The following is a 17,646-nucleotide window of genomic DNA, read 5'->3' as shown; positions in this document are numbered from 1 at the left end:
GGCTGGAAAAATCCTCTTAACAGTTGTGCTCCTGACACAACCTTTCTTCCCATTGGGGATGCCCGGCACCTTCTCCTTCTCCCCCACTGCCCCCGGTTTTGGGTCTTGTGCTCTGCTGATTTCACAAAGAAACCCTTTGTGAGTTTTGCCCCTTGGGACTTAAACCTATTATGGCAGGATTGGCCCTGCCTGGAGGACCGTTCCGGATCGTGAGAATATTTCCCATCATTCTCCCAGCTTGTAACCTGCCAAAGTTTTGAAATCGCTTGTTCTGAAATAGCGATGCTTGGCTACCTTCTCAGGCTTGGTCAGGAGATCCACCACTGGCTGAGCAGCTGTTTTCCCCCCAATGGACAAGAACAACTTAGGCGCATAGAGAGCTGGGCTCCCAGTTTCCCACCAGGACTTTGCAGGGGGGCCCCTTCTACCACTTTCCTCTGGGAGGGGCTTAGAGTTAACGTGACATTCCAGTCTATGGAAAACTTGGCCACCATCCAACTTTTCCACGTCTCTTTTGCGGTGGGAAACAGCAAAAAGGAGAACGCCTCCCCCTCCCCCCCGCTTGGCCCAACATTGCAAGATGTGGGAATGAAATCAACTGCCGCTTTTATGTCAGGAAAAATCAACGAAACATCGCTACATGCACGGAGTGAATATCCATCCTGGTGTGGAGAATCCCTCTGCAAACTCCCTTAGCCGGCGGAGAGGTCGGGTTCTGCCACTGTGACAGATTTGAGCCTTTGAGGAGTTTTCTTCTTGGGAAATAACTGCTGCTCTCTTCTTTCGCATGGCAGAGAAAATGCTTACGATGGAAAAGGTGCAAATGAAAACGAAATCTTGCATCCCGTTCCAGGGAATCCTAGGAGATCTGGCTTAACGTTCCACTGGCCGTAACATGCCCTGGATCACAGCCAGGGAAAAGAAGAAATCCGGGTTCGTTGATGTGGCTCTATTGAGTGATTTTAGGATTGAGGGAAACTATGGGGGGGAAAAGATGAAGCATGGAGATCGAAGTTGCACCCTTATACCAAATCGTGACTGGAGCAACACTTAAAAGGACTTCCTCAATATATGGAAATTCAGAATTTATTGGACCTGAACACCTTCATTTTGTCATCAACAAAATCTCCACACCCTGCTAGGAACTACCTATATTCTCAGGTGCTTAATCCTTAAATTTCCAGGCTCCTACCAGACCGTGAAATTGCAGATGACCCATCGTAACAATCATCACGACCACCACATCATCATCATCAACAACAATAATAATAATAGCCTTACCTTTCCTGACACCAGAGAGAAAACGAGAGAATGAATAAGCAGTCTTGAAAACCCAGGAGCTGCCTGGGGATTAGATTCCCCCCAACCTCGTTCTTTGCTCCCCTAACCTCTCCCTCCCTTGGCTCCTCTCTTTCCACTTGAGGAAGTCCTCCTCCGTTGCTCCAAAGCCCCTCAGAACGTCCCGTGCTCACTTCACCTCACTTCCAACTGCAACTCGTTTCCACCCCCTTTGGCAGGGAGAAAGGAGACCAAGCAAAAAAAAAGATCTGTTGGCCACGCAAGGCAGCATTGTTCAAATGACCCCCGTCCTCTCCTCCCCCAGCCAGTCAGAGAGAGAGAGAGAGAGAGAGAGAGAGAGAGAGAGAGGCTGAATCGTCCTCTGATGTAACATCTCAGCAAGGTGATATTTGACAGAGAGAAGAGAGGGGAGGGGAAGAGAAGAGAAGAGAAGAGAAGAGAAGAGAAGAGAAGAGAAGAGAAGAGAAGAGAAGAGAGATGATGGAGGGGAGAGAGGGGGGAAAAGAGATGATGAAGGGAAGGGCAGGGGAGAGGAGGAGAGGAGAAGGGAAGGGATGGGGAGGGAGGGAGGGAGGGAGGGAGGGAGGGAGGAAGGAAGGAAGGAAGGAAGGAAGGAAGGAAGGAAGGAAGGAAGGAAGGAAGGAAAAAAAAAGAAGGGAAAGTTTCTCCTTGCAGGGCCACTAACAGTCTTAGATTCATCATCTATCGTAAATTCATCCTGCCTCCCCTCACCCCCAAATCAGAAGGTGTCTGGTAGCAACCAGAGGGTCACTCAGCTCTTTCCTCCTACTGTAACAGGCCAATGTCTACAAGACCTCTTATCCTCATACAGGAAGTTGTTGGGCTTGGATGCTTTTTTTGCAGGCCTTACTAAGGACATCAACTGACATTTGAAAGCTCTGCTTAAATAATTATGCTCTGCTACCTCTTGAGTAGCAGATGAAAATCCGAAGGGCAGACTAATTCAAAGACAGTTGCTCCAGCAGAGCTGGGCACCCAGTGGTATTTTCTCTCTGGCCCTGCCGTCAAACTCTGCATTTCTCAACCTTCTAAGGTGGGCGGCCGTCGACTCCCAGCGTTCCCCAGCAAGTGGGGGGGGGGGAATTGAAGTCCACCTATCTTTAAAAACAAAAAAACAAAAAAAAATATGGCCAGGGTTGAGAAACGTCAGCCCAACCCCATAAATATATTGAAAGACAGCCAACTCTGGCACTGTCATGACTGATGGATCAGGGCTTTATCAGGAAGAAAGCGCTTCTCCGCCTAAACACCGGTGGGATGGTGAAGCCGGCCAGATGGGTCAGTCTGATCTTCTACAGTCATTTGGAACCACCAGGGAGAAAACCTCCAGGATCATGGAGAGAGAAGGAAGCCCACCACCATCGGACGGGTGAGCACAGACATGTTCTTGGTGTGCGTCTCACTTCCTCCAGGCCCCAGCCAGGAGAGCCAAAGGCCAGGAGAGACCTGTTGCAAGGATGCTGGGAAGGCCAAATGCGCCTTGCATGCTCTGTCTCCACAAACCACAAGCCCAGAGGTGGCTTTCAGCAGGCTCTGACCAGTTCTGGAGAACCGGTAGAGGAAATTTTGAGTAGTTCGGAGAACTGGTAGTAAACATTTTGACTGGCCCCACCTCCATCTATTCTCTGCCTCCTGAGTCCCAGCTGATCGGGAGGGAATGGGGATTTTGCAGTATCCTTCCCCTGGAGTGGGGTGGGAATGGGGATTTTACAGTCTCCTTCCCCTGCCACGCCCAAGCCACACCCACAAAGCTATGCCATGCCCACAGAACCGGTAGTAAACATTTTTTGAAACCCACCACTGCACAAGCCCCTTTTCTCCACAAGAGGTCACCCTAAGCCCCTTCTCACGTCAAGCATCAACACTTCTGCTCATTCTCAGCCCATCAAAAGGACCTAAAAATGTTCATCTGAGCAGCTTCTGGAGCTTCACACAACTGGATGGGAAAGGTTCCACAACATCTAAGTGTCATTAGCCCCCCCCTTCGCTCTCTCCCCTCCCCCGGCTACAAAAGTTTGGACAACCAAGAAAGACAATGCCAATCCTTTGCTGCCACCTGAGGATCTGTTCAGGTCTGGCCAGTTCAGGGATGAAATCCAGCAGGTTCTGACAGGTTTTGGAGAACCGGTAGCAGAAATTTTGCGCAGTTTGGAGAATTAGTAGCAGACATTTTGAGCAGTTCAGAGAACCGGTAAATAGCACCTCTGGCTGGTCCCAGAGTGGGGAAGGAATGGAGATTTTGCAGTATCCTTCCCCCGCCATGCCCACCAAGCCACGCCCACGGAACCAGTAGTTAAAAAAATTTGGATTTCAACACTGGGCCAGTTCCTATGGGTTTGCAATGCTAGAATATCCCACCTATTGAAGACGGTGCTAAAAAGTTCACATACAAAGAGAACCTCAAGGGGAGGGAAGAAAAACAGTCGCAAAAGTGTAAGCGTGGCTTGAAAAAGGCCCATAATTAGTCCATGGCTTGAATAAACCACGATTTGAACCAAGTCCGCAGCAAACAACCAATTGTGGCTTATGAATATTTTGAATGTTATTCATATGAATATAGATTTATGATGGGAATATATTCATCAATATGAGTAGGTGAGCCGGCAAAGTGGCTTTTACTGTAGAAATTTGGGGAGGGGGCTGCTCTCCTCCTCCTCTTCCTCCGGCCTTTGACTCAACTAGCCATTCCACTTCTGGTGCTGCAGTTAATGTCCTCCACTGTAAACATTACATCAGAGGGACCAAACCCATCTGCCCATGATTTTTCCTTTGTCACAGACCCCCAGAGGAACCCACTGGCAGCCTGGAAGTGACCTGCATTGCCTGCCTCTCTCCCAAGTTTTCTTCCCTCCGTTTAGTTCTACTCTGAAGGCAAGTGCGAAGTCTTCCCTTCCCCGCTTCATTTGCCTTTCCTTCCTCTCAAGCCATCCGCTGCAACCAGAGGGGGGGGGGCTTTTGCAAAAGTGTGAATTCTAGAATCATTTCACAACATCAAAATTGCAAAGAAAGAAAGGAAGAAAAACTTGAGGTCTGGGAACTACCATGTTTCCCCGAAAATAAGACCCTGTCTTATAGTTTTTGAATCTCGAAATAAGCGCTTGGCCTTATTTTCGGGGAGGTTTTATTATTTTGGGGCATGTGGAGCAACACGGGGCTCCTCTCGCCGTCTTACCTGATTTCCAGCTCTGCCTTTAAATATTTTTGGGGAGGGCTTATTTTCGGGGGGGAGGCTTATTTTAGCGCATGTGCTCAAAAGCCCAATTGGGCTTATTATCAGGGGAGGTCTTATTTTTTGGGGGGAAACAGGGTAGTATCTGCTATTCCTATATGAATCAAGAATCTATCTGGCTGAACGATGCCCCTGCATTCATCTATGGGGGTTTTCCATTAGTATTTTTTAATTTCGTATTAATAAAAGCTTTCACTCCGAAGGGTTAATGTGCATTTGATAATTTGCTTTGCTGCTTGGGAAAAGAATATCAACGATGAATCCTAGAAACAAGAAAATCTTAAATGTGTTTTCATCCCAAAGCAGCTTTTCCCAAACTTTAGCCTGGTTTCTTTCTGAAGCCACAGAAAATGCAGATTTTCAGGCTGAGTGGTGGGCAAGAAACGCCCAGCCATTTCGACAGTTCCTCGCCTGTAATTTTGGCACAGCCTTAACCAAAAGAGCCATCGACAATCCCTGCGGGGTCAAAGGGGAGCTGTGCCTCACCCTCCAAAATCAAAAGCAGAAGTAGGGGGGGAAAAAAGCCCTCCGGTGTTCAAACATTTCTTCTAACCCCTAAAACTTCTAACCCTTCTGACCGGCTTCAGGGGTGCCATTTTGAAAGCCCTTCGCGGGCCCTTTTCACTGCCATCAGGAGACGGGCCAAAAAGAGCTTAGGGATAATCCCCTGAGAATCAAAACCCCTTCACAAGGAAAAGAAACTAAAGCCTTTTTCCCAAAGTGCTTGTGAAGGACAACATTTTTGTACCCATCGCATAAAACGTTTTAATACGCTACAATCCTTTACACTGATATGCCTCCATTTCCTTTCAGTAATTATTCATTAGAAAACATTTAACGTCACTGCAGATTTCACACTGGGCACTCCGGGCACAAAAGCTCGGCCGAGGACCCTTTTAGAGAGCGGCCTGGGCTAATCTGAGAAACGGCGGGGAGGGGGAGGGCCGGGCGGGACACAACAGCCCCGATAAATGGGGCAGCTAACGGTCAGGGCTCCCCTGCCTCCCTTGACGCGCTTCAGGTTGATGAGAGCAACAATGGAGATCTGTTCCTGGCAGGACCTGGAGACCAGGACCGCCTTGCGTCCCACCTGCCGGAGAAGAGCTCCAGCCCCAGCCCAGCCCAGATCCCGCTCGTTGGTGGGGGAACATCTCCTGCTCTAGGAGGCAGGTCAAGAAGGGAAGAAGGAGGCCGTCAGTCCCAAATCAGTGGCCTCTTCTGGCCCAGCCTCCTTCTCCGCTTAGGATGTGGCCAAAATGTTCGCCACAGGGCTGGAGCAGGGCTGAAAACGGAGTTTAAGGGCGTTCCGGTGGCCCCGAGGAGGCCTACTTGGGAAAGCCGAAGGACCCATTTCATTTATCGCTAGGTTTCTGTTTTTTTAATCACGGGAAAAGCAGGGCAAATGGGATGGACAGATTCCTGATTTTTGGGCAGAGGGGTGGATGGAGCGGAGTTTTCCTTTTCTTTCCGATCCCGGCTGCCTTCAGATGCTGCCCTGCCAGCCTCTTTCCTTGCTCCCCTTGTCAAAACATTTCAGGAGGTTAATGATCCAAGTCAGGGTACAGCACCTCCGATTCCTTTTCATAGGCTAATAAACAACTACACGCTGTCCTGGCCAAAACAAGCATCCTCTGGCCAAAACTGAAATACGGCCACACTCCGGAGAGCAAACAGTGCAGGGATTCAATTTATGGCAACCAATTTTAACCTGTCTCCTGTCCTGCCCCCCATCCCCAACTTTGCTATTTAGGGAGAGGACTGGAGGGGTTGTGGGGGGGGGACCCCTAAAGTGGCACCTTGCCTCCAGAGCATCCTTCCATTGGATAGACAGATACCTCTCTTTTGAGGGCTGTTAAATAGACTGCCATTATTGTTTTATTTACCTCCGATGCAGATTACATGCTGACATTGTTTTACTGATTGGTTTATGAGCTACTTGTTCCCAGACTGAAAGAAAAAGCAAAGTTCCCTCACCTCTTTCTGATGTTAATGGGGGGGGGGGTGTTATCTCTGACTTCTAAGAGGGAGAAAGTTCAGGCAACTTCTTCCCAGTGAGCCTTGCATCAGGGAGGCACTGCCCAGAGCCACGGTGGGCAGCCTCAAAATTGAAAATAAGAACAAGGGACTGACTGCTTATTTAGGACTGCTTACAATTGTGCTGTCGGTTGCCACAAAGTGTCTCTGGTTTGTTTTCTAAATCTACAGATCTTTTAACACTTTGCTGCAATATGACCTTAGTTTAATTGCATATCCATTTGCAAGCCTGGCTACCTGAAAAATCAGGGAGAGAATCCTTCAAAATAAGCAAATGAACATCAGGAATGGACGCCTCCCTTCAGAAATTGTATTTTCACACACCCCATGTGTGTGGAAGGCATCAGGCCAGCTGTACATATGGGGGGAAAAGGCGAACGGGGCAGCAATTCTCTGTGATCCATGCAACCGGTGAGCCTGGCTTTTTGCTTACAGTTTCACCCGGGGGGAGGGAGGGATTGGACTAGATGACCTCCAAGGTCCCTTCTAACTCTGTTACTGTTAAACTTGCTCCGGGTTCCTCCTGCGGCCTTCTTCAGCATTTAACTGCACTCCAAATTCATTTAGCAGAGCATGAAAGTTGTGGATTCAAACGCCACAACTGAAGCACTTCGCACTCTTCTGCCCTTGTTTCCTCCACGGAGGATTCCCAGAGATTAGTATTTTTTAACCCTACAGAAGCCGAAGGGTTTATAGAAGGAGAAGCAAGCCGTTCCCTTCTGAAGCTGCCCCAAAGGCCCCTACAAAGCACTTACCGTCAGCAGCCCCTCCATTCTGGTGCACAGACCACCACTGGCCCTCCCCCATCTAGGCAGGCAGGGGTGGTGCGGGGAAGGTCCCTTTTATGGCTTGGAGTGGTGCAGCTGTTTCTCTTTGCCTGGGGGGAAAGCGGTAATTGCTCAAAGGAAGTTTGAGATCCTACAACAGCCGTGCTGGCAGCAGCCCTCCTGATCATTCCCCCCTGGCCTAAACCGAAGGGAGAAGCCACCAGAAGCCACAGCAAAGCTGCCGCAGGAACCTCCAAGGCTCGCCTGCCAAAGGGGGACCTAAATACCAGTCACCCCCGTTCAGCATTTGGGGCCCTAAATGGGTTTTTCATGGAGGGCAGATAGAGAATTGTGGAAAGGTCTCGAGCAACGCATGACCATCATGAGTCAGAGGGCCTCCGATGAATTTATTTCCACGTGAATCTGTATCTCCAAATCTGCTTCCCAACTCGGCTGCCTCACGTTATCGCAACTATGAGGAGGCTGAAGTTTCACCCACTCTCACCAAAATTTCACCCACCCATTTTCTGTAGCAGCCAAACCCTTTGCAGGTAAACGGCCGAACAGGTAAAGCCCCCCAGCTCTGAAGCAAGAGTTCAATTGTTCCGGCAGGAACTTTGCTTTTGCCAACATTGTCCAAACGCCACTTTAATTTGAGACCTCGCTTCCACTAACAAGCTCCCCCACTCCCACCCCTCTGGCCATGCCTTGCTTAACAAATAAATAAAGGAATGAACAGATTCTGTTCTGGGCTGCTTCACAGCTGACTGCATTGGGAAATTAGATTTTTATAACGGCCTCACTGGAAAGAAAAATGAAACAGCAAATAAATGACCTGACCCGTCTCTAAATTTACTGCCGCGTCATCGCTGACTTCCAGTTCAGCATAATTACAAATCCTGTTTGGTAATCAGAATCGCCAGCGGCTTCACCAGTTTCAACCCAGGACAAATGCAGGCCAGCATCCGAACCTACCAAATTCACAAGGGCCCAAACAAACGCTGCACCGCGAATCCTTTCGCCTGGTTGAAAGCTGTCTTTTCCAGTTAAACCTTTTGATTATAATGAAGGATGGGTCTGCAACTATTTTTGCCCTCGGCCAGATATTGTTGGCACACACACACACACACACACAAAAGCCACAAGAAAACAAACTCCTTTCCTTTGGAGGACAACCATCCATGGGGGTGGGAGAGAAAACGGCCATTTGTAGCAAGCGACACAATTTTTTAAAGAGGTGCTATGTTAGGCACACCCTTGACAATAGAGAATCCAACCACTGAAGTCTTGAATGCTTTCCTCTTCTCATTTCCCCTCCTTCTCCCCTCCCACTTTAAAGCATTGCTGTTCAAACTTGGCCACTTTTAAGATGTGAGGACTTCAGTCCCTGAGAGTCGAAGTCCACACATCTTAAAAGTTAGCAAGCTTGAAAACATGGTGTTAGAATAACGCAACACCTCAAGCATGTTGCTCATCCAGGCTGGCTTGGATAGAGTTGGTCCCCTCAGGGCCGAACTAGCGCCTCTCTTTATAGGTGTGGCCCCACAGCAGCCACTTACAGCCCGAAGCGAGGTGGCCGGGTGCACCTTTTGGGTCAACTGTTCTTGCCCTCCCATCACCCCGACATCCCGTTCCAGGAAACAGACTTGGTTTTACCTTGTTAACTCCACGGAACCTTTCTTTTTTTGGAGGGTGTTATTTAAATAAGAAAGTTTTGGTTCTTGGATTTACGAAAGAGGAGACACACATTTTTGCTCTCTGGGATGTCAGCTCTCCAAACTCTCACTCCACAGGTACAACATGGAACATTTGTTCTTCTTCTTCATGGGCGTGAATGGACAGACGGGGAGCAAAGGGCAGCCCCTCTCACCCTCTCCCCAAAAGGGAAACTCCCTGAGGCCTGAACCTTGGGCTCTACCCGCCCCCCCCAACCGCTCAGGAGTTTTGAACCATGGGAAGACCACGAACATTCAAGAGGGGGAAACCCCAGGGCACCGAGTCTGCTCCTCAAAATCAAGGGGGACCTTTCCGGTTCAAATTTGTGGAAGCTTCTCTCAAGACTCCCCCACCCCGACCTTTTTATTCCCGTGACCTCTCTTCCTCCTTCTTGGCCGCACTGACCGTTACCTGGGTCGCCATCCTGAATGCCGATCCTGAATGCTGACGGTCCGATTAGGCCATTCAGGACTCTGGCTCGCTGCCTCGCTTAGGATCCACCCAGCGTAGCAGAACCTGATGCCAGGAGCCTGCAAAAAGACTTTTCCGTCCCAGCGAAGCACGCTTAATAATTCATGTTGCGTGTCGGTGGCTGAGCCCTCTGGGTCCGGCATGCTGGTATTGGCTCATTCTACTGATAAGAATTAGACACTGGACCTTCTCAGAGATTAGGTTGCAGCAGACACTGCCTGATCTTTGATTGCCGCAATTTCTTGACAGGCTAATTGCTAAGGACAGAAATAAAGCCGGGATGAGAGGAGGAGGTTGGAAGCCCGCATTGCCTTCCTGCGCCTCCTTCTGCTGGCCTTGCTAGGCCCCTGGGGGTCCCTTCCGCAGTCAAACCCCATTTCAGGAGTCTAAGGAAGCCGATGTAAGGGCAACCTCTACACTTAATAATGCATAGCAGCAGGTAAGCAAAGAGTTACAGGATCTCTTTTCACCAGTTTAGTCCGAGACTGGTGGCAGTGCTTAAAAATTAAAACTAACAAGAACCGGGCTGATGTTACGACTATATATTTATGTTAAATATCCTTAATAATTCAGGGATGCCTCACACTAGATAGAGACAGAATAAGGAGAACCTGGTAACCACAGGTCAGTTACTCCTGGTGGTAAAAATGCCTACAGGTGATGTAGAACTGTGTTTATGAGTCCCACCCCAAAGCATAGCACACTCTAGCCCAGGGGTCGGCAACCTTAAACACTCAAAGAGCCATTTGGACCCGTTTCCCACAGAAAAGAAAACCCCGGGAGCCACAAAACCCTTCCCGCGCCTGACTATTTCTTGACGGCCACAAAACTAGCCTATGTAGTTGAATTAAACCTTCTGTTTTCTTCCGAATCTTTCCTTTTCTTGGATTTATCCATGGTTGGCCTACCGGGGGCGTGAAAAGCTCAATAAATCGCGTGCCGGTGGGTGTCACACATTGGTGGTTGTGACCCATATTTTCAGTGACAGGGAGCCACAGCAGAGGGGTGAAAGAGCCACATGTGGCTCCAGAGCTGCAGGTTGCTGAGCCCTGCTCTAGCCAGATAGATAGAGGTAAGCTGGTGATTTCCAGGAATAAAAATGGTGTATAAGTCAAAGTGCTAATAAGGGAAATGCATCTGGCATTTAACAGAGCAACAGGGTTGGAACCAGAGGTTGGTTTCAGCAGGTTCTGAACAGTTCTGGAGAACCGGTAGCGGAAATTTTGAGTAGTTTGGAGAACCAGTGGTAAAAATTCTGACTGGCCCCATCCCCATCTATTCTCTGCCTCCCGAGTCCCAGCTGATAGTGAGGAAATGGGGATTTTGCAGTAACCTTCCCCTGGAGTGGGCTGGGAATGGAGCTTTTACAGTATCCTTCACCTGCCATGCCCAAGCCACGCCCACCAAGCCATGCCACACCCACCAAGCCACACCCACAGAACCAGTAGTAAAAAAATTTGAAAGCCACCACTGGTTGGAAGGGAGCTTGGAAATTTTCTAGTTCAACCCCCTGTTCAAGCAGAAGACCCCATACCAGGAGTGTTCAACCTTGAGAACTTTACGACTTGTGGACTTCAACTCCCAGAATTCCCCAGCCAACTATACCATTCTAGACAAATGGCTGTTGAGTCTCTTCTTAAAAACCTCCAGTAATGGTGCACCCACAACCTCTGAAATAGTGGTGAAATCCAATTTTTTTTACCACCTGTGGGTTCTGTGGGTGTGTCTTGGTGGGCGTGGCAGGGGAAGGATATTGGAAAATCCCCATTCCCACCCCACTCTGGGGCCAGCCAGAGTTGGTATTTGCCGGTTCTCCGAACTGCTCAAAATTTCCGCTACTGGTTCTGCAGAACCTTTCAGAACCTGCTGGATTTCACCTCTGCTCTGGAGGCAAGCCAGAAATTTCTCCTTAGTTTTACATCGCTTCTCTCCTTGGTTTGCTTAGTTGGAATGTTTTATTATTACATATTGATTCATAACACACCTGCCTATCTATCACCTCCTTTTGACTTGGCCTTGGCTTTTAAAAAAACGCTAAGCTAAAATCACATTCTGGCTAAACCTAACCCACAAATCCAGCTTGGCAGTCCCCTGAGGAAAGAACCCACCTCCCTCCTGCATTCTTCTGGCCAATGGGCTGTTATTCCTGCAGCCAATTAGCTGACATCCAAGCAGAGAGTTCTGTCTCCCAGGTGCCTCTGGATTTCTCCACTTCCTCTGATGGGATGAATGACTTTTAAGCAACATAATACCTGTTTTGCTCCTGTTTTACACACCTGTTTCTCTGCCAGCAGCCCCAAGGGAGCAGAAGTGAAGGGTATTGTTTGCAGGAGGAAAAAATGGAAAGAGGATTTTTTTTAATTGTTATTATTTTTTTGCCAAGTGCCTTGGTGTTTCTTGTTCAAATTTAATTGAATTCTTGCTTGTGCTAAGACAATCATAAATTATTCAGCCATGCATTCATTAATTCTAAATATTACAAGCAATAAGTCGGGTTTTACTGCACTGTTAGGGTTTCAGACAGATAAATATGTCTGCTTGTTTTTAATCATATCCTTTTGATTAGTGATGCCACGTTGACTGAGAAATTTAAATGTTCTATGATTCATAGATACTAACCGAGTTGTAAGAAAGAGGCAGGTATTTTAAAGGCAATCTAACCCTTTAAAAACAGTCTCAAAAAGTGAATTTCCAGAAGGATTGAAGATAAAAAAGCAGGGATCACTCAGATTTTGTTGGAACGACAAGTGAGCAGTAAAATCTGAAGTTCAAAAGTGACAATCTCATCAAATGCTCATTTCCTAATCCTGCATTTGCAAGAATCAGAAGGCACCCAACGCTAATCTCTTGGGATGATATCTGTTCCTCACCCACCCACCCCCAATATTTTCCTGCTTTGGAACCCAACAGGGGGGGAAATGGGGTGGGATTTGCAAGAGCTCTTGCAGAATACTCTGGCTATAAAGGGCGATGAACAGTCTGGAATTCCAGATTTCCTTCTAACGCCTGATTCTGTGCAGCTTCCCTTCTCTGCCCATTTACACCGGATCCCACCTCCTACTTCCTGGCCTCTGCCTTACTTTTAATCTCTCTCTCTCTCCCTCCCTCTCTTTCCCTCTCTCTCTCTCTCTCTCTCCCTCCCTCCCTCTTTCCCTCTCTCTCTCCATCTCTCTCTCCCTCCCTCCCTCTCTCTCTCTCTCTCTCCCTCTTTCTCTCTCTCTCTCTCCCCCCCTCGCTTTTCTGGAAGGAGCTTCAAAAATTCAAGAGTGCTACCAGGTCTGCTGGACTTCTTCCTCGGCCTCCAAGGGAAGTGACAGGTGAGTCGTCTTCTCCCTCCCGGCATCTCCACGGAACAGAACATTGCATTACCGTTATAATTTCATGCTCTCTGGTTTGCAATAAAATATGGTAGCGCATTTTACAGCGCGATGAATTATGCAGGGTTGTAACACTGCAATCCTAAACACCCTTCGCAATTTGGGAGAGGCTCTGGAGAAGACGTGCTGAGCTTGTTCTCTGGCTCCGCAGCGTGGTGCACGCATTTTTTGGACATAATTTTCACAAGGCCTCCATGCAAAGAAATTAAGCTGAATTTATTACCTCTACATGGAAGGCTTTTTTTAAAAAAATCCCCACTTATTGAAGCTGATGACACGGAGGGAATCTAGGTGAGGCGTCTGATGTGCCATAGTCCTGCCTACTTCCAGGAGTTTCCCAACTGCTTCCAATTTCATAGGAAGTGTGAGGTTTCTCAATTCCTGCTCTTCACTTTGCCTCTTTAAACCAGGCAGCCAACGTCTGAACCACCCCAGGTCCTGCTCATCCCCAGCTGCCTTTGGCGTCTTGGTGTGGGGGGGGGACGACGACAAAAAGTGATGATGGCCTAAAATTTAGGCCTCACTGGGGCTGCGAGATCTTCAACCTTTCTTTAGGGGAGAATATGGGGGAGGCGGGGGGTGGGTGCACTTTGTAGACTGCCCAACATTCAGTGCCAGGATTGGTCCTAGGAAGGATGTGCTTTGGACCAGTGGTGAAATCCAATTTTTTTTTTACTACTGGTTCTGTGGGCGTGGCTCGGTGGGCGTGGCTTGGGCATGGCAGGGGAAGGATACTGCAAAATCCCCATTCCCTCCCCACTCCAGGGAAAGGATACTGCAAAATCTCCATTCCCACCCCACTCTGGAGCCAGCCAGACGTGGTATTTGCCGGTTCTCCGAACTACTCAAAATTTCCACTACCGGTTCTCCAGAACCTGTCAGAACCTGCTGGATTTCACCCCTGCTTTGGACTCACCGCAATCGAAGGCTAACATGGCAACCCCTGTCTGGACTTCCTCAAGTGTCAGCTTCTACTTTAGGGGACTTCAGGCAAAACAGGGTTACTCCAAATCTAGAGAAGGCAATAGAAGAAATGCAGGAATACAAAGAAATGGGATTTAATGGGTATGATTTGGATAGCATATGGTTTTGCTGACAAGATTATGAAACACAATGCGGTTCTGTTAACTGTGAATGTCTAACAACTCCTCCCCCTCCCCCAAATGGAGCTTGTCTTACGTTTCAACACCAGGATCAATAAACAACCAACATTGGACTGGACAGGAGATCCGCCCAGCTCTCGCCCATTGAAATGAATGGGAATGCTGCTCTGCTCCAGCCCGGCTTCCATTAATTCAATGGCCTTCCACAATATAACTTCCCAGACGATTGTGGCCATTGTGTATTATTTAACTGTAGAGCCCAATTAAAAATAATGAAGGCTGTCTCTTCCTGCTAGGCTCCCTCAGCTATAATGGAGGCTGACTGGTCTTCGCACAGCTCCATCTTTGTCTGGTGGGGAACTGGGGCTGGGGTCTTGGCCGGGGTCAGTAGCATTCAGTGGCACAGCTCTGGCAACAAAACCTGCCTCATCCAAGCTTAAGGAACTCGGTTATTAAAGACGGAAGGAGGAAGTAAATCAAATAAAAAAACAAGAATAACATCAACCCCCTCCCCTCTCCCCCTCCCCTGCTTGCTTCCAACTGCACTTTCTCTGCGGCCATTCCTCAATTCATTCCTTCTGTTAAAAAGGAGGGAAAAATATATCCTATTTGGGATAAACCAGATCTACTTGACAAAGCTGAAGAAAAATACTTTACGTGTCCACCTCTGTCCAGTTGTATCATTTAAGGAATTGGGGCAGCTGTATTTTTCCCTATCCAGTTGTAATTTTAACAGAAACCCACCTTGGTTCCTTCAGAAATTGATTTATAGAATAATAAAAAAACAAAAACAAAGAGAACATTTGAAGCTCCAGTCCAGAGCTCTCACTTCAAGGAATAAACATGACAGTCACCATCTCTTATTGTAGCTTCCCCTAAAAAAACACTGCTCCCCTTCAGCCCTTGTCTGGGAAACCAATCTCGGTGTACAGCTTTTGAATGTTCTATTGTGTCATCACAGCAAGACAGATTCTGCAAAGGGAGAGGAAAGGAAAAAGACACGTGGAAGATACACACATTTCTTTGGGTCTTGTGACTCTGCAGCGGGCACCTAATGTGGTAGGAAGGATCTGCTGCTGGGGATGAGATCTGGTGGGACCATGAAAAAGGGCCTTTTTTGTAGTGTCCCCTTCTCTATTGGACATTGTTTCCCTTGCCCCCCATCTTCTCGTTTTTCTAAAAGGCCCTGAAGATGTGCTTTGGTCAGTGGGCCTGAGGACTATCAATGGACATAAAATCCATTAGATGGTTGATTTGATTGTGTTGCTGCTGCCATGGAGAGGAGGTGGGGAAAGGGGTTTTTAATGTTGTGGATTTTTAACGTTGCAAGCCACCTGGAGTCACCTATGTGTGAGTTGGGCGCCCATATACATTTGCTTAATAAATAATGAATAAAACCTCCGAGTGAGGAACTCGGAACCTGAGCATTGTAGGAGGAGGAGAGGCCGCACAACCGTTCCTCCTTCTCTTGCGATACACACCAACCCAGGAACAAATTTGAGATGACATTGTTAGTTGCACTTGTGAACTTCCTGCCCTTGAAGGTCACTGGACAAATTGCTCTGGACACAACTGCTGCCCGTTCTTCTCAGGGTTACTCGGAGGAAACAGAAGTTAATTGACCTTTCCCCAAATCCACCAAGCGCTTTGGGAGACGTTGGTTTCAAATTGTGGGACACAGCCCTTGACTAGGGAGAAAAAAAGGGTACTTTTTACTCATTATTTGAAATTATCAGTTTCTGGCCAAGGCAGGCCAGAAAAAAATGGTTTAATGGGATTTCCAAGCCATGTCAAAACTGAAACTAAAAGTGATGTTAAATGCATGTCCAGGCCACGGGTGAATCTGTCCTATTAAAGTAAGAAAGAATTATCGGGCCTACCCCTAAAAAATAACGATGAACATCTTTTAATTACAGCAGTCTCAGTAATTCTAGCCCAAAGAAGCATCTATGATTCTGCCTGGATCTTATAAAATCTAGAAACAGAAATCAGGGATGAATACACAAAAGGATTTAACTGCTAATACCAAACCAGGGCTTAGGCTGTGCCAAACAGAAAGTAACACACCCGTACAGTTAGAACCAAAGACAGCCCCTTCCTTAGCTTTGAATCAAACCCTGACCCCAGTTGTGTCTGGAGGCTGGGGAAGGGGGCTCCTGCGAAGGACCACCTGGGCCCGACGACACTAAAAATCCTCTAAGATTTAATGCAAAGTTTGCAACAGGAGCAACAGAGGACAGCAGAAAAACAGCAGTAAAGCCGTTTCACAGGGAACGTCTTGTCAGTTTTCTGCCTCATATTCTGCTTTTTAGAGAGTTTTGCTGCCTCTTTCTTTCAGGCTGTACCATATCGCTTCAAAAACGATTTCCTACACTACAGCAACCCCAAGAATAAACTTTGCCCATGCATCCACTGAAGTAAAAGGAATAAAGTTTTAAAGACTGTACTATGCTGAACTTGTCGGGCACTAGGACCTGATATTTTATTCTCTAGCCAAATTTTGAGCTTTTTTGTCCGTTACATCTCTGCATTTAATCAGAGGTTGGGTCTATTGTAGAACTCCGATTCACCATCTGTACGGCCCCAAGTGGGTAGATTTCTACTAAAGGACTTGTCCCTGTAGGATTAATTGGTAATTTCACACGTAATGATTTTAAGTACAATTTGTTACACAGATAAAAAGTGTTACTGACACACGTTTTTCATGCGCCTGGGGGAAAAGGCAGGCCTTAGAAAATTGAAATAACTGTATCTATTTCAGTTTAGAGGCTTGCCTGTAAGAGACACAAAGAGGGTTTAAGAAGATCAATGCTGTTTTTTTTGTTTTTTTTAAACTTAGACAAAATGGACCCTGCAAATTCTAAGGAGAGGTGAATTTAAACACCGTATTACTTAAAGAATATTTGTTTTTGGCACAATTGCCATTGTTTCTGGAGCTCATTTTAAAGAGATGCTGAGACCGGATCTTTTTTGTTCAGCATTAATTTTCTTTCTTGTCAGTCTTTCTCTCTTTTATATCCTTTTCACTCGGTAGCAAGAAAACATGCTGAATTCCATCTTAAGAGACATGGAAGAAATTGTCTTCCCTTTGAACGTGTTGATGAGTTCGCATGCTTTCCAGTGGTGCGTTTCAAATTTTTTTACTACCGGTTCTGTGGGTGTGGCTTGGTGGGCGTGGCAGGGGAAGGATACTGTAAAATCTCCATTCCCACCCCACTCCAGAAGAAGGTTACTGCAAAATCTCCATTCCCTCCCAATCAGCTGGGACTTGGGAGGCAGAGAATAGAGGGAGGCGGTAGAATGTTTACTACCGGTTCTCCGAACTACTCAAAATTTCTGCTACCAGTTCTCCGGAACTGGTCAGAACCTGCTGAAACCCACCTCTGATGCTTTTCTACAAAGCAAGACCAGGAAAAACTACCAAGATGTTTCAGCTGGGTCTCTGACTTGGAAAGGGACACAAACAGAGGGCTGAATCTGACTCAGAAGGGCAGGGCAAACGCTGGCCCCACATCCAGCTGCCCCTCCAGGTCTTCAGCCAGAGGGGAGGCCCAAATCCCAGCTCAGGGATGCCCCCCCCCCCGCATTGCGCTCCTTGAACTTGGGAGTGTACAGAAGTTGCCAAGCCT

The 17,646-nt window shown here is 47.6% G+C and overlaps 1 protein-coding gene across 4 annotated transcripts in view; it reads right to left on the bottom strand.

Annotated features, from left to right (window-relative positions):
• Nucleotides 1-17,646, bottom strand: part of MYO1H (myosin IH) — a 52,389-nt gene that overhangs the window by 18,640 nt on the left and 16,103 nt on the right. Inside the window, exons 1-2 of one of the 4 annotated variants that reach the window (XM_058158182.1) lie at nucleotides 14,872-17,220; nucleotides 13,831-13,926 (exon numbers count right to left, since the gene is read on the bottom strand). The exons of 1 other annotated variant lie outside the window; for it this stretch is intronic. The gene's annotated coding sequence lies outside the window, so the exon portion shown is untranslated. Of the gene's footprint in view, nucleotides 1-2,224; nucleotides 2,419-13,830; nucleotides 14,460-14,871; nucleotides 17,221-17,646 lie in introns of those variants that run through there. 2 more of the 4 variants (XM_058158183.1, XM_058158181.1) reach the window with 2 other exon arrangements.

This window comes from Ahaetulla prasina, chromosome 15, assembly GCF_028640845.1.
Source record: "Ahaetulla prasina isolate Xishuangbanna chromosome 15, ASM2864084v1, whole genome shotgun sequence".
NCBI lineage: Eukaryota > Metazoa > Chordata > Lepidosauria > Squamata > Colubridae > Ahaetulla > Ahaetulla prasina.
The sequence above is the reverse complement of the archived record's forward strand: the minus strand, read 5'-3'. Positions and strand labels throughout refer to the sequence as shown.